The following is a 13,798-nucleotide window of genomic DNA, read 5'->3' as shown; positions in this document are numbered from 1 at the left end:
GCCTGACAAAAACTGGCTACACGATGTACGATGAACGGATGTGAATGGAAGATCCCTGGGATCCTTACAAAGAGGATCCGACGAGGATCCTCACAGTGTGTTTTACTACTTGTAAGATACGACTGACTTTTTTATTTATTTTTTAATGTAGAATTCTTGTTTTCTTTCACCAACATTGAACTTCTCATAGTAAAATCGCCATCCTATACTTGTTTTTTTTCCTTCTTATTTCTACACTAGGACGACGAAACGTTATTTAGAGTGCCAATAACAATTGACAACCTAAAAATTGCCAATATGATAATTGCAATTTACATGACCACTTCCATATTTTCTTTCTTCCTTAGGTAACTCTTTGCACATAAACTACGAAGTGATAATCCTTCTAGTTCAGTGCAGTTAATTACTACACAACTCACTAACAATTTCTATTTTCGAGGTTGTATTCATGTAACCTAAGAAAGGTCATCATCTCATATGTATTATATTCAAAAGATTTTGAATGCTTGGCTACTCAACGATGAACATAAATTTCTACTCAAAACTTTTCGTATTCGAATCACAGAGTTTTATGCTTATTATTAGAACCATTCATATTATGAATCACTATATAAAGATCATCTTTGCAAAAATATAAATTAAAACTAAGGCCGTTTAGTTAATTTACTGTGGCAAATACATAGACAGTTCGTAATATTTTTACCATTTCGTTCATCTGTTTTTATACAGTTCAATGATTAAACGACCTTAATTTTAATTCATTTTTTGGCAGAGGCGATCTTTTCTAAATTACATGAATTTAGATCAATCAAATACTAATATTTCAATAGAGTAATTTATAATATGAACAGTTTTGATCATAAACACAAAATTCTATGAATTGAAAACAAACCGTTTTAAATAGGAACTCATCCTCATTTTTGAAGTAGATAAATATTATTCATTCAACAATGTCACATCTATTATGCATTGACTTCTGTGACCGTTGAATTCTTGACTACTCGCTGTTGAATATTTTTTTTTTGTTTTTTTTTTTAAATGAAACTTTCATGAGAATTACAACACTAGCCTAGACTTAAAAGGTCGCCCGGGCACAAAGTAAAAAAAATAAAAATAAATAAAATTCTAAAGTAGAACACGCCACTAGAAATCGAAAATCAAAAAAAGACAAACAAAACACGCTCCTGTTGATGAACGAAAAGTAATGTTACACTTACGATTTATTTGTAATATTTTTTTAATAGAGATAAACCTCATCAATACATGTGAGTCTCATCTTTACTAAAGAGATCGTACTGATGATGATACAAATAGATGGTAAGAATATCATACGTTAACCACTCCTAGTTCACCAAAACTAGAATCGCAAATCCGATGGGACTTCAAACCATGTAGAGAAAAGCACATCCCTAAGTCACCACAACCAACCTCAAACATTCCTCTCCCTAACCTTCATAATAAACAGTTCAAAATCTGATCCAATATTCGTCACCGGAAGACCACCTAAAACGAATTCTTCCTATTCCGGTGCATGACTTTAGCCCGCTGCATAGTAGAACTTTCATATGAACAAAAAGGAAACACAGCTGTATACTTCCTTACGACACGACACCGATCGTCTTCCCATTTCGCGATCACATTCAGGACCATTGCTTCATGTGCTGTAATATTATGCATGCATGCGTAGTAGTATATAGTAGGTAGCGGTAGGTGAAGGAAAGGTATCCGATATTCCGATGTTAGAACAAATTAATACCACATTAATGAATCCATGTACTCCTCATACCTAAGTAGAATAAATGAATCACCGGAAAAAAAAAAAATGGAATAAATGAATAATCGATCATTTACGTTTTCTGTCACGTCTGAAACTTTAAGCTACCAACTACTCTTTCTCTCATTCAATCACAAAAACCTCACCAAATGCTCAATTATTCATTATTTCTTTCCTGGAGGATTTTCGTTTTTATGTATATAAACTATACAGCCCCTTGTCCAAAAGAATCTCTATTTTTGGGTAAAAATGGGGACTTGTTATCACTCCACGTTGAGTTTCAACGAACCGAATTGTCTGTTTTATAAGTCTCGATTCATAGATCATCATTGCAAAAATTCAGTTTAATCTTAAACCATTTGCTTATTTAATTATCACGTTAAAATTTCATTGTTTCTTAAAGAATAAAAAATGTTCATTAATTTATTTGAGCTTAATTAAATGTCTCAAATATTTCCGAATTGGCTAATATTTTGTAAGGATGATCTATAAGGTGCAGCTTGAAAAATAGACAATTCTGATCGCTAAACCTTGATGTAGTGTGGGCCAAATAACTAATTCCCATTTTTATAAAAAAATAATAATAATAAAAGATCTCTTCCCTTAAAGGCTTCCATAAAATATATGTACAAACTATGACTACAAAATTGTTCAACTTGTCTTGCTTGTTTTGCATTCATAATCTTTTACACAAAAATAAAAATAAATGTTATTGATTATTTGTACAATATTATTTTAGTCCCGTTTGCTTAGTCACTTGGTGATAAAAGATCACCCACTCTTAAATTTGATATCAATGATCAAGGTTAAAACATTATGAGTGTATCTGTTTATTCTTCTAAATTGATATCTAAAAGAGAGTGATCATATTTTTATTGTCATCGAAAATATTTTTTGAATCTTCTTAATAAATTAATATGCACAAATTGTGTTTCCTTCTTCAAAATCCTATTCTTGTTGTAGGCTTATTTGACTGAACTGTATAAGGACAGAGAGGGAGAGGGGCCAGCGGCAACAAGAGTGAAAGAAGGAGATTTAACTCTGAGGAGTGTGTTGTGTCACCCCCTTTATGCCTTTATTTATTGCAGTAAGAAGGGTAGAATCCTTACCCTTATATGATTACATCTCTTAATAGGTAATCAACTCCTAATAGGTAACTACAAGATACTCCTAGATATACTAGGATTTACACAATCACATTCCTAATCCGATAAGACTGCAAAACTATCCCTTGAGTGTGTAAATACTCAAACAAAACGTCACATCAAATCTTCAGCAGATGAGGTAGAACAATTTATGAAGTTGTCGGTATAAAGGGTGAACACGAGTCTCAAACACAAGTAAGTAAGTATGCATTGGTAGTAAAATTCATAAAACCTCGCTATGGTAAAACCCAAGGCATGGGGAAAACTCATAGACTAAGGAGAAAGGTGAGAAGTATGCATAATGTCTAAAACAAACATCAAACAAGACGAAAGTAGTGAACTCAACGGAGTATGATCATCTTAGGATAGGTGCCTCATCAAAACCTCGTTAGGTAGCAAAAACATAGTGGGAAAAATGCTCTTAATCATAGAAAAAAAAGTACATTAAGATCAAGTGAGTATGCTTCAGGATACTCCCTCTGAGTTAGACATAAATTATGAATAAGACTACAAGCGATTCAATTCAAATAATTTACGCATACCGATTCCTTGGATGAGTTTCTGAAAAGTAGACTTAAGTAGTGACTTCGTGAAGAGGTCGGTCAGGTTATCCTGGGAACGGATTTGCTTGACTTCAATGTTTTGATGCTTTTGTTACTGGTGAGAGTAAAAGAACTTTGGCCCTATGTGCTTGGTGTTGTCTCCCTTGATGTATCCCTTCTTTAACTGCTCGATACATGCTGCATTGTTTTCAAAGATCGTCATAGGAAGGTTAACGACGGAAGTAAGACCACTAGTGCTTCGAATATGTTCCATAACTATTCTCAACCAAAAACACTTTCGTGAGGCTTCATGCAGGGCAAGAATCTCAGCATGGTTCAAAGAAGTCGCAACTAGCATTTGCTTGGTAGACCTCCAAGATATACGGTGTCTCCAACGGTAAAGACATAACCCGTTTGAGAACGTGCCCTATGTGGGTCAGACAGACAACCAACATATGCGTAACCAACAAGGCTAAAATCAACTCGAGGGTGTAGAACAAGCCCAAATCCATCATACTCTCAAGGTAGCGGAAAATGTCTTTAACACCATTCCATTGTCTGCGTGTAGGCGCATTGTTGTATCCAGCCAAAAGATTAACAACGAAGGAGATGTTGCGTCTAGTGCATTGAGCCAAGTATAATAAAGCACCAATTGCACTTCGGTATGGAACTTTAGGCTCTAAAATCTCGTTTAGCATCTAAAGTCCGAGCAACCAAAAGAGTACTCGAAGGCTTCACTTTATCTTCATTAAAACATCGCAACACCTTCTAGGTGTAGTTCGATTGATGTACTAGGATTCCATTCGAACAATGCTCAATCTCCAGGCCGAGAAATATCGAGTTTTCCCAAGATCTTTCATCTCAAATTATGGTTTCAAGTGCGTGGCAATTTCCTCAAGCTTTGCAGGAGTTCCGATGAGGTTCATGTCATCGACATAAACTGCAACAATCACAAATCCGAAATGTGACTTCTTAATGAACACGTATGGGCATAGTTCGTTGTTCACATAATCTCGACTTCTCAAATATTCACTCAGACGGTTATACCACATCCGTCCGGATTCTTTGAATCTGTAGAGTGACTTCCTAAATCTAATAGAGAGAGTGTTTCGTGGTCTAGAACTATTTGAACCAATCAATGGAAGTCATTCTGGAACTTTCATGTACATTTCCGTATCTAGATCCCCATAAAGATACGCGGTTACCACGTCCATAAGCAGCATATTCAGTTTTTCGGAAACTACCAAACTGATAAGGTAGCGGAATGTTATGACATCTATTACAGGGGGATACGTCTCTTCGTAATCAATCCCAGGGCGTTGAGAGAAGCCTTGTGCTACGAGGCGTGCTTTGTATCACATTGCTTCACATGTGGTGGAGTAGAAGCTACATGCCTAAACACCTTTTGTTTCGCGAACAAATCGAATTCGACATAGATTGCTTGTTTTTAGTTTGACCAATCCATTCTACGTCGACATTCATCAATGGAGCGTGGTTCAATGTTATTGCTAAGCATGATTTCGGAAGCAATGGTATAGGCGAATGCATCATCGACTATCATCTCATTCCGATTCCAAACCTCATCCAATACGGCGTAATGGATCGAAATCTCACGATTCTCGGGAGGCTGTCATGTTTCATCTGAAGCATCATCTTAATCTAAAATAACCTCATACGTTGGAACGGATGAGTAAGCAATGGTCGGATTCAGACTAGGGTCACTAGTTTGTGTTGTTTTCCTTTTCCGGGGTTGTGAATCCTTTGAACTAGGAGACCTGCCACGCTTCAGGATAGAAGCAGGTGATTGGCTAGTCGCTAGTGTACCTTGTTGTGTGGGAGGTGCGGCCACCCCACCTTCGGGATCGACCTTCCACGACGATTGTTTTGCGTACGTCCATCCTTGCAGGAGCGTTTGTAGCAGGTATATGTGATCTCGTCACCTTTGCTAAATTAGTAAAAGCATCTGACATGCTTTGAGCAATGCTTTGAAGATCTAGAATGCGTCTCACTTCAGTTTCAGATTGAGGCGTGCGGGGATCTAAATGAGACATAGTGGGAAATCCACGATAATTCGCGGCGTTCTACAGGAACGTTAGTATTCTTATCTCCCCCTAACGACGAGAATACTGTCTCATTGAAGTGACAATCCACAAAACGTGCGGTAAAGAGATCTCTTATCAAGAGCTTTAAGTAATGAATAATTTATGGTGAATCATAACCAACATAAATTCCCATTTTTTCTCTTATGACTCATTTTGGTACTTAGTGGCGGCGCTATTGGCACATAGACTGCGTACCCAAATACATGTAAATGCGAGACGTCAGGCTCATATCTAGTAACCAACTATAATGGTGAATGAGGTTAGGTAGCAGAAGGCCTCTGGCGGACCAACAAAGTTGCGTGCAATATTGCATGGCCCCAGGCAGATACCGGCAAATTGGTTCTCATAACCAAAATTCGAGCTATCATTTGAAGGCGCTTTATGAAAGCTTTTGCTAGGCCATTTTGGGTGTGAACATAGGGTACAGGATGTTTAACTTCAATCCCAACAGACATGTAGTAATCGTCAAAGGTCTGTGACGTAAACTCTCCAGCATTATCCAGTTGAATCGACTTGATCGGATAATCAGGGTGGTGAGCCTTAAGGTTAATAATTTATGCTAGGAGTTTCGTAAATGTAGCATTGTGTGTAGACAATAAGCAGACATGTGACCATTGTGTAGATGCATCAACCAACACCATAAAGTATCTAAATGGTCTGCATGTTCGTTGGATATGTCCACAAATATCCCCTTGAATCATTTGGAGAAATTTATGGGGGTCGTGAATAATCTTTGTAATTGAGGGTTGAATGGTCAACTTCCCCAAGGAACATGCTTTGCAAAACGGATGGCCAGGATAAGATTTAAAGTGATGCCCATGAGATACTTTGAGGATACAGCGCATCATATCTCATTCGGCGTGTCTCATTTGATCATGCCGAAGCAAGATAGTGTCTTCGAACCCAGCACTAGGGCCGGCCATATGGTGTCTCTACGGCTCGAATGGTTATTATGTACAACCCACTCGGGAAACGTTCCAGCTTCTCGTGAATACGCTTCCAACCATATTCATAAGAAGTGACACAAAGAAATTCAAAACCATTCTCTTCAGTGGTTTCAACATGATATTGATTATCTCGAATATCTCTAAAACTCAGCAACGTTCTTCTGGAACGTGGAGAATATATTGCCTCTTTAATGGTTAATTTAGTACCATTGAACAACATAATACAGGCCTTTCCATATCCTTCTATCAAGTTGGATGAGCTTGAGAAGGTTGTCAGAGGTGCATTCTTAGGTACGAAGTTAATGAAATAGTGTTTCTCACCCAATATGGTGTGCTTAGTTGCACTATCAACCAGACAACTAATTTCCCCACTAGTCATACCTAAAAATAAATTAATTGAATCGGTCACATGCATAAGTATAATTCCATTCATTCAATAAATCAATTCGAGAAATAATATCCAAAAAATAATTGTCCATAAGTTCAAAACAAATCAAAATCAAACATATAATTCCAAAGACTTAGAAATTTTTTCTGAAAATTAAACCTTAAACCTAGAAATAGGGATGGGGTGTTCGGCCACTCCTAGTGGATTTGGCCACTAGGGGTTAAACACTCTAAAACATGTCTAAAATTTATTCTTCCATAGGAGCAGATGCCTTCTGAAAATCTCAAACCTCCATGGATGTAGTAACCGCTTCGGGGATTTCTACATGTGCAAAGTTAGACTCACGACGGGAATGATACTTGGCATGCGATTTTGCAAAGAAACCCCCGTCGTAGCTGGGTTTCAATTGTGGGCCGTAGGGACAAGCCTAGCCGTATGGGTTGGCTTCTGGTTTCGCAGGCCGGGGATAAAACAAAGCCCAGCAACAAAGTTGCTGGCTTGGGCCAAGATAGGGAACCAGTCCAGCAAGCCAAGAAGGTTACTGTAGAAGGGTCGGGGCTCTAGGCCCGTGTCAGGGACAAGCTCGTGTATAAGGCAACCTAAGCCGAGGCTTGGTTGGGTCCGAGAGGAAGTAGCAAGCCCAGAAGGCTGTGTGTAAGGTCTAAGGCGTCGGAGACACCGTCCTGGAGTTTGTCGCCACATGGTTAGGCTTCTGGTCAGCATGGTGGTGCTGCAAAAATCCCAAATTTTGGTTTTTGTTTTTTTTGTTTGTTTTTTTTTTTTTTTTTGAATTCTAGGGTTAAAAACCCTAATTACTTCTAAATTAATTTCGATTCGTTGACTCACAATTCCACATAGCATATATGCATAATGCATGAACAATTATATTTATTGACAAAATATATGAACATATATATGATATATATAATTGAAAGGAAAATATAAATATAGGGGGTTCATGCATTATGGGGAATGTTTTCATGCTTCAAGGTTTTTTTTTCAAATATCTTAATTTATTTTAGAAGAACCTGATTGGTAGAAAAGAATTGAAAGCCTTTGAATTTGTAGAAGATAGCCTCCTTCTACGATCCTTCAGTTCCTTAGCTTCTGGCAAGAGTGTGCTGATAACGTGTTGTAGGCCTATTTGACTGAACTGTATAAAGATAAAGAGGGAGAGGGGGCCGCGGCAACAAAAGAGAAAGATAGAGATTTAATTATGAGGTGTGTGTTGTATCACCCCCTTATGCCTTTATTTATGGTAGTAGGAAGGGTAGAATCCTTACCCTTATAGGATTACATCTCTTAATAGGTAATCAACTCCTAATAGGTAACTACAAGATACTCATAGATATATTAGTATTTACACAATCACATTCCTAATCCGATAGGACTGCAACAATCTTATCTTTATAACAACCATTTTTTTAGTGGAACGATTTTTATTAGACCTGACATTCGTATCGTACTTTTGTGTTCGTTTTATTTTTGTGTCATATCTGATATCTTAACAAGTCGTGTCGTGTAACACCCATTATAATAAAAGGGTAATATGACCCAACCCGAAATCAACCCTTTAATATTAAAGGGTAATATGACCTAGCCATTACCTGTTAAAGAAAATATATTTTAAACCCATAAATAATCAAATGAAAAACATAGTACTAAATTAGTATACACATACCATATTGTCACATTCCAAACTATTCCTCTATCCATTTATATGTTCTTTCACATTTTTCATACTTGTAGGTTTGTCTTCTTGCCTATACTAATACTATACTAGTTGATTTTAATTTTGGACAACAGGTCAAGTAAAACATATCTTAGTAATGATAATAAGAAACTCTCATAATAAAAATAAAATAAAACTTAATGTTTTTTACTTATTTAGAATAGTAATACAATAATACATATTTAATATACAATATATAGACTAGGGCTATCGTATTTTATAATAAATTTTTTTAGTAGTTAAATTTTATAATTATCAAAATAATTTTTTTCTTGATAGGTCTGAAAAGTGTTATCCATGTGTGTACATGTTTGGACCTGATTTTACACTATCGACTCGAGTAATCGAGGCCATAGAATAAGTAAAATTCTGAGCTGTTGGATTGAAAGAAGATTGAGATGATTGATTAATAATTTGTCTAGATATTATTATGATTTTAATAATCATGACGTTATCTGAGGAATTATTGAAAATTATTTCTAAAGTGCAAAGATAATTAAGGAGTCCAAAAAACCGAAATGTTGTCGGATTAAAAGATCGCAGATAAGGCTCAGTTTGGATTTTATCCTAATGCATGTTTTTTGGGTTGGCAAATAGATATTAATTGGCAGAAAGATTAATGCATGCGTGGAGGAAAAGTTGAAACAAAGGAGGACTTCTCTCTCTGTTTATGCGGGTCTACTTGGGATATACCACATCGGGAGAAGCCACAAGTGAAGAGTTGTGCATGGTAATAACTGGCATCAAGATAGCATCAAATCCGTTTGGATTAGGTCACGGCATGATAATTCACTATTATTATGCATGGCACTTGGATTGCCTCCAAATAATGGTAGGCGTTGATTGGTTTTAATGCAATTTTATGCATTATATCCACTAGAGCTGCATTATCATATTTAAAAAAAAAAAAAATCCAAATCGATGGGATTTCATGCATTATCACATCACAAAAAATTGGGAGTGCCTACATGAGGGATTATCTAATATTCTTAGGAATATTGCTTCTGCACGCGGGATACTCACGGCAAGCAACAAGCAATGAAGCGTACTGGCACTATAAATACAGAGGCAGTGGCAACGGAATAAGCCCCCTCCAATTCAACACACAATTGCCCTGCGCAAACCTCTCAAACATCTTAAGGTTTTTTTTTTTTTTTTTATTTCCTTTTTCCACCAACATATCTTCAGTTTGGATAAACAGCACTGTGAAGGCAACCGGTGAACATCTTCAGTTTGGATAAACAGCAATGTTGCCGTAGAATCAGCTGACTAAGGAACATCTTTAGTTTGGATAAATAACATTGCGTCGAGGTCGACTAGTTACCTATCCAAGTCTCGATCGAGAAGGGTTTCCGAATCTTTATTGACAGAGGTCATCTTATTAGCCTTCCCGGTGAAGTAAGGTGTTACAAGTTACTATATTTGGCGCATTAAACGCCGAGTGATTTTATGATTGGATATTCACAAGTGAGTTTCAGAGTTCGGCATTCTGATGGCCGAACCACATTTACCATCAAGACATACATCTCCTTTGAGTACTTATGTCTATATGGTCTGGTGTTGATTTGACGTGCTTATACTCTTACGAATATAATCACCGTGACCGAATCCGGCATCAACGATTCGTGAACTTCGTAGAACTAGCAGCCTTGTCTTCAGGCTCGAGAATCCGAAGGCCGAGATGTGTTCCTTCCTTGGCCGCAGTTGCAAGATCAAGAAGTCAGCAACACGCTCAATGCAACATCAACAAATTTTACTCCTCGACCGACGAGTTGGCACGCCCCACATTCAACCGAATGACGTAGTTAGCTCATTAGTTCCTCGGCCTGCGCGCCACGTAGGCTTTGTAATTTTTAGGGTCAACAGTACCCATTAAAGATCCATTATTAACATGTTCTTAACGAGTTATTAGATAACGATTTGATTAGTTATTGTGTTAATTTGACATCTATTATTTTTATATTGTTTTGATGTCATGTCTAATTTTTATGGTTGATTGTCTTGACCTTTTCAGATCTTTACAAAAATGAATTATAGAGACACTTCATAATCACGAAAAAGTCCACATTTATGATCTCCTCTTTGACAAAGAGTGGCTATGCTTTTTGTGAAAGAGAAACTGTCACAATCACATAATTGCCATCTTAGATTTTGTTTTTCGATCGTTATATTTTTGTACAACATAATCTATTAGTTTAGTAGACCAGCATGGTGGAAAATAAGACATAGATATAGGTTACATAAATTTTTGAGGTATTGGCCGATTTTATTCCTAAACTTGTAAGGAGTTATTAATTATGAACGTTAATTTGAGTCAATTATCTTATTTTATTTTTATAATTAACTAATTTTTCCTGTGAATTTTAATTTTAGCTGATTATCCTCTGAACTTTTATAATTGACCAATTTTCCCCTAAACCCTAACCCCTAAAATTCAAACACGAAGTATACATAGTAAACTACCAGAAGAGAAGAAGAAGAAAAAAATAATATGTTGTCCACATTAGGGATAAAATTACCTTTTGCAATTATAAAATTAAAGTTCAGGGGGTAATTGGTTAAAATCAAAGTTCAGGAGGAAATTGGTGACATGCTCGACCTTGATATTCTCCCAAACACTAGGGTAGGCATGTGCTAGTCGACACTCGAAGGTGACGAAGCCATACTAACATGCATGTGTAGAATGAATATGAATAAAATAGTATTAATTTAAATACAATGCTTATGCATACGAGGAACGTGTTCAGAGCATACGACTAATCTACGACATTAAAAGGAAATAATACAAAATTGAATGAACAAAGGAATGGGTCATACATCGAGAGGACTCGAAGATGCCGATGCGGCCTTGACGCCGGGATTGTACGCCTCGATTCTAAATCCAGAGGGGGCGCAAAACAAACATGAGTGGACCAAGTTGATATATATATATATAATAAACCAGTTATTCAACATACTAACCCTTAAAGTTTTATGAAAACTAATAGCATAATATGTAATTGGTTTCCGAAACCCTAGCATGCCATAAAATCTTTCCAGAAACATATCTCATATATAATGTGATAAATAGTGGTATCCAATAATAATATCTCCCGGCCCAATGCTAGCTTCTATGTCTCCGCGCCCGTAGCCAGAGATTATTTCTCCCAGCCCAATGCCAGCTCCATGTCTCTTGGGTTGAAGCTAGAGATTATTTCTCCTAGCTCGCATCCAACAACCATAATCCTCGCCCATGGTGGTATAGTGACCACTAGATAAGCACAAAACCATTGAACATAGACTTTCCAAACATAGGTATATATATCTCAAAAACATCTTCATAGTATAAAGTCATCTATCATCTATACTACAAAGAACATTTGATAAAATATGATAATTCAAAATATTCTCAGTAAGCATAATATCTCATAAAACGTAATCATTAAATCATGCTTTTCATGTATGCATTTCTATTATTAAAACATGCATTATACAAGGCCCAAGGGTTGGGCCAGTTATAAATTGGGTTTTGGGTTAACAGGTTATGGGGTTAGGCTGCCCAAATGGGCTGGGTTCCATGGCCTAGAGGCTGGGGTTTTGGGCTTGGCTCGGTTTCTATTCACGGTTCGCCGGACCAATGAAGGAGAAAGCCAAACCTTTTGGTCGGCAAATCTCCCCAGTTTCGATTCTCCTCTAAAACTCACCTTTTTTTGTGATTTAAATACCAAAGTAAAGCTAAGGAAATAAGGATTCGAATCTTACCCTTAGTTTCCTTGGCCGTGGACGGATCTCATCGGAAAAGGGCTTGAAGGCTATCGAACCTTGCCGGAAAAGCTGGGAAATAGTTTTACCAAGTTGGTTTCTGTATAGAACCCACCCAAAGTCGCATGTAAGCTCGAGATCGTACAAGAAATTGAAAACTAAAATGAATCGAGGTGATACGGTCTTTACCCAAAGTCGGGAGTGCGAGGTTCGTTGAGAGATTCATCGGGGACAGCGACTCTACCGCGTTGGTGAGTAGTAGGGGTAAGAGGGATGAGTGATAGTGATGAAGTCCAAGAGGGATAGGGGAGAGGGGGGGAGAGGAGGGAGAGAAAGGACACAGAGAGCAAGCTAAGAGAGTTTTGAGGATGAGATTCTCACGAGAGAGAGAGAGAGAGAGATGAGAGATCCAAGAGACCGGGGGACACAAAAACAAGGTGGGCCCCACGTGGCTCACCAACCAATCCCATAAAAGATAAAATAAGAAAAATAACTCTCTTGAGTGTGAGATTATTATTCTATCCTTTCGACTTGCCAAAACCGGGACGGGTTGTTACAATTGGCCCATGATAAAATTTAAGAGGGGTGATTGGCTAAAATTAAAGTTCATGAAAAAAATTGACAGCTCCTTACAAGTTTGAGAGGAAAATTGACAAATACCTCAAAATTCTTTTACTTTTAAAGAAATTTTATTAATATTACGTAACATTGAATGATATTGGAATGAATGATTGAGATTGAAAATCAAAGATCTAAACAGTTGTGGAGATCATCGACCTGCTAAAACACTCGTAGAATTGAAGCAACACACAACTTCTAAATAAGTGAAAATTATCAGTTCATTAGTATTTCAATAAGTTTTCGTTTTTCAAGGTGATTTGCTACTCGTCTGTTAGAGGTAAGGCATTGTATCCTACTTACCTAAGGGCTTAGAGCGTGCTTATTGTGGCCTCAATATGAGGTGATAATGAATCTCTCACCCATTTAATTATTTTCTATACAACCAATCACTTCAATACCTTGGTTAATTATAAGCCCATACTACCAGGTTCGACCAATGATTTTTCTATTTAATAATAGAAGAGGTGTCAACATTTTTTTTTTTGAACAAACGATATTATCTACACAAGGGGGTGGGGGAGTGAGTTAAGTCTCACAATGGGCTAGCAATAATATAGTTCGAATTCATCTTTAGCGAGAATCAAACCTTAGACCTCTTATTTAGAAGTGAATATGACTACCATTAGACAATAGTACTAAGTGGCAGAAGATATGTCAACTTAGAAACTTCCTTAAATTGATAATATGGGGAGCATGAGATCTTTATATGGACTAATGTGTAACATTTGCACCACCTTAAAAAAAAAAAAACTCATAAATTTAATTGAGGAATAGATATCAAAAGAGAGAAAAATTATTAATACACC

The sequence above is a fragment of the Pyrus communis genome, chromosome 4, assembly GCF_041283825.1.
Source record: "Pyrus communis isolate YQ-2024b chromosome 4, ASM4128382v1, whole genome shotgun sequence".
Classification (NCBI taxonomy): domain Eukaryota; kingdom Viridiplantae; phylum Streptophyta; class Magnoliopsida; order Rosales; family Rosaceae; genus Pyrus; species Pyrus communis.
This window is presented reverse-complemented; position numbering follows the sequence as displayed.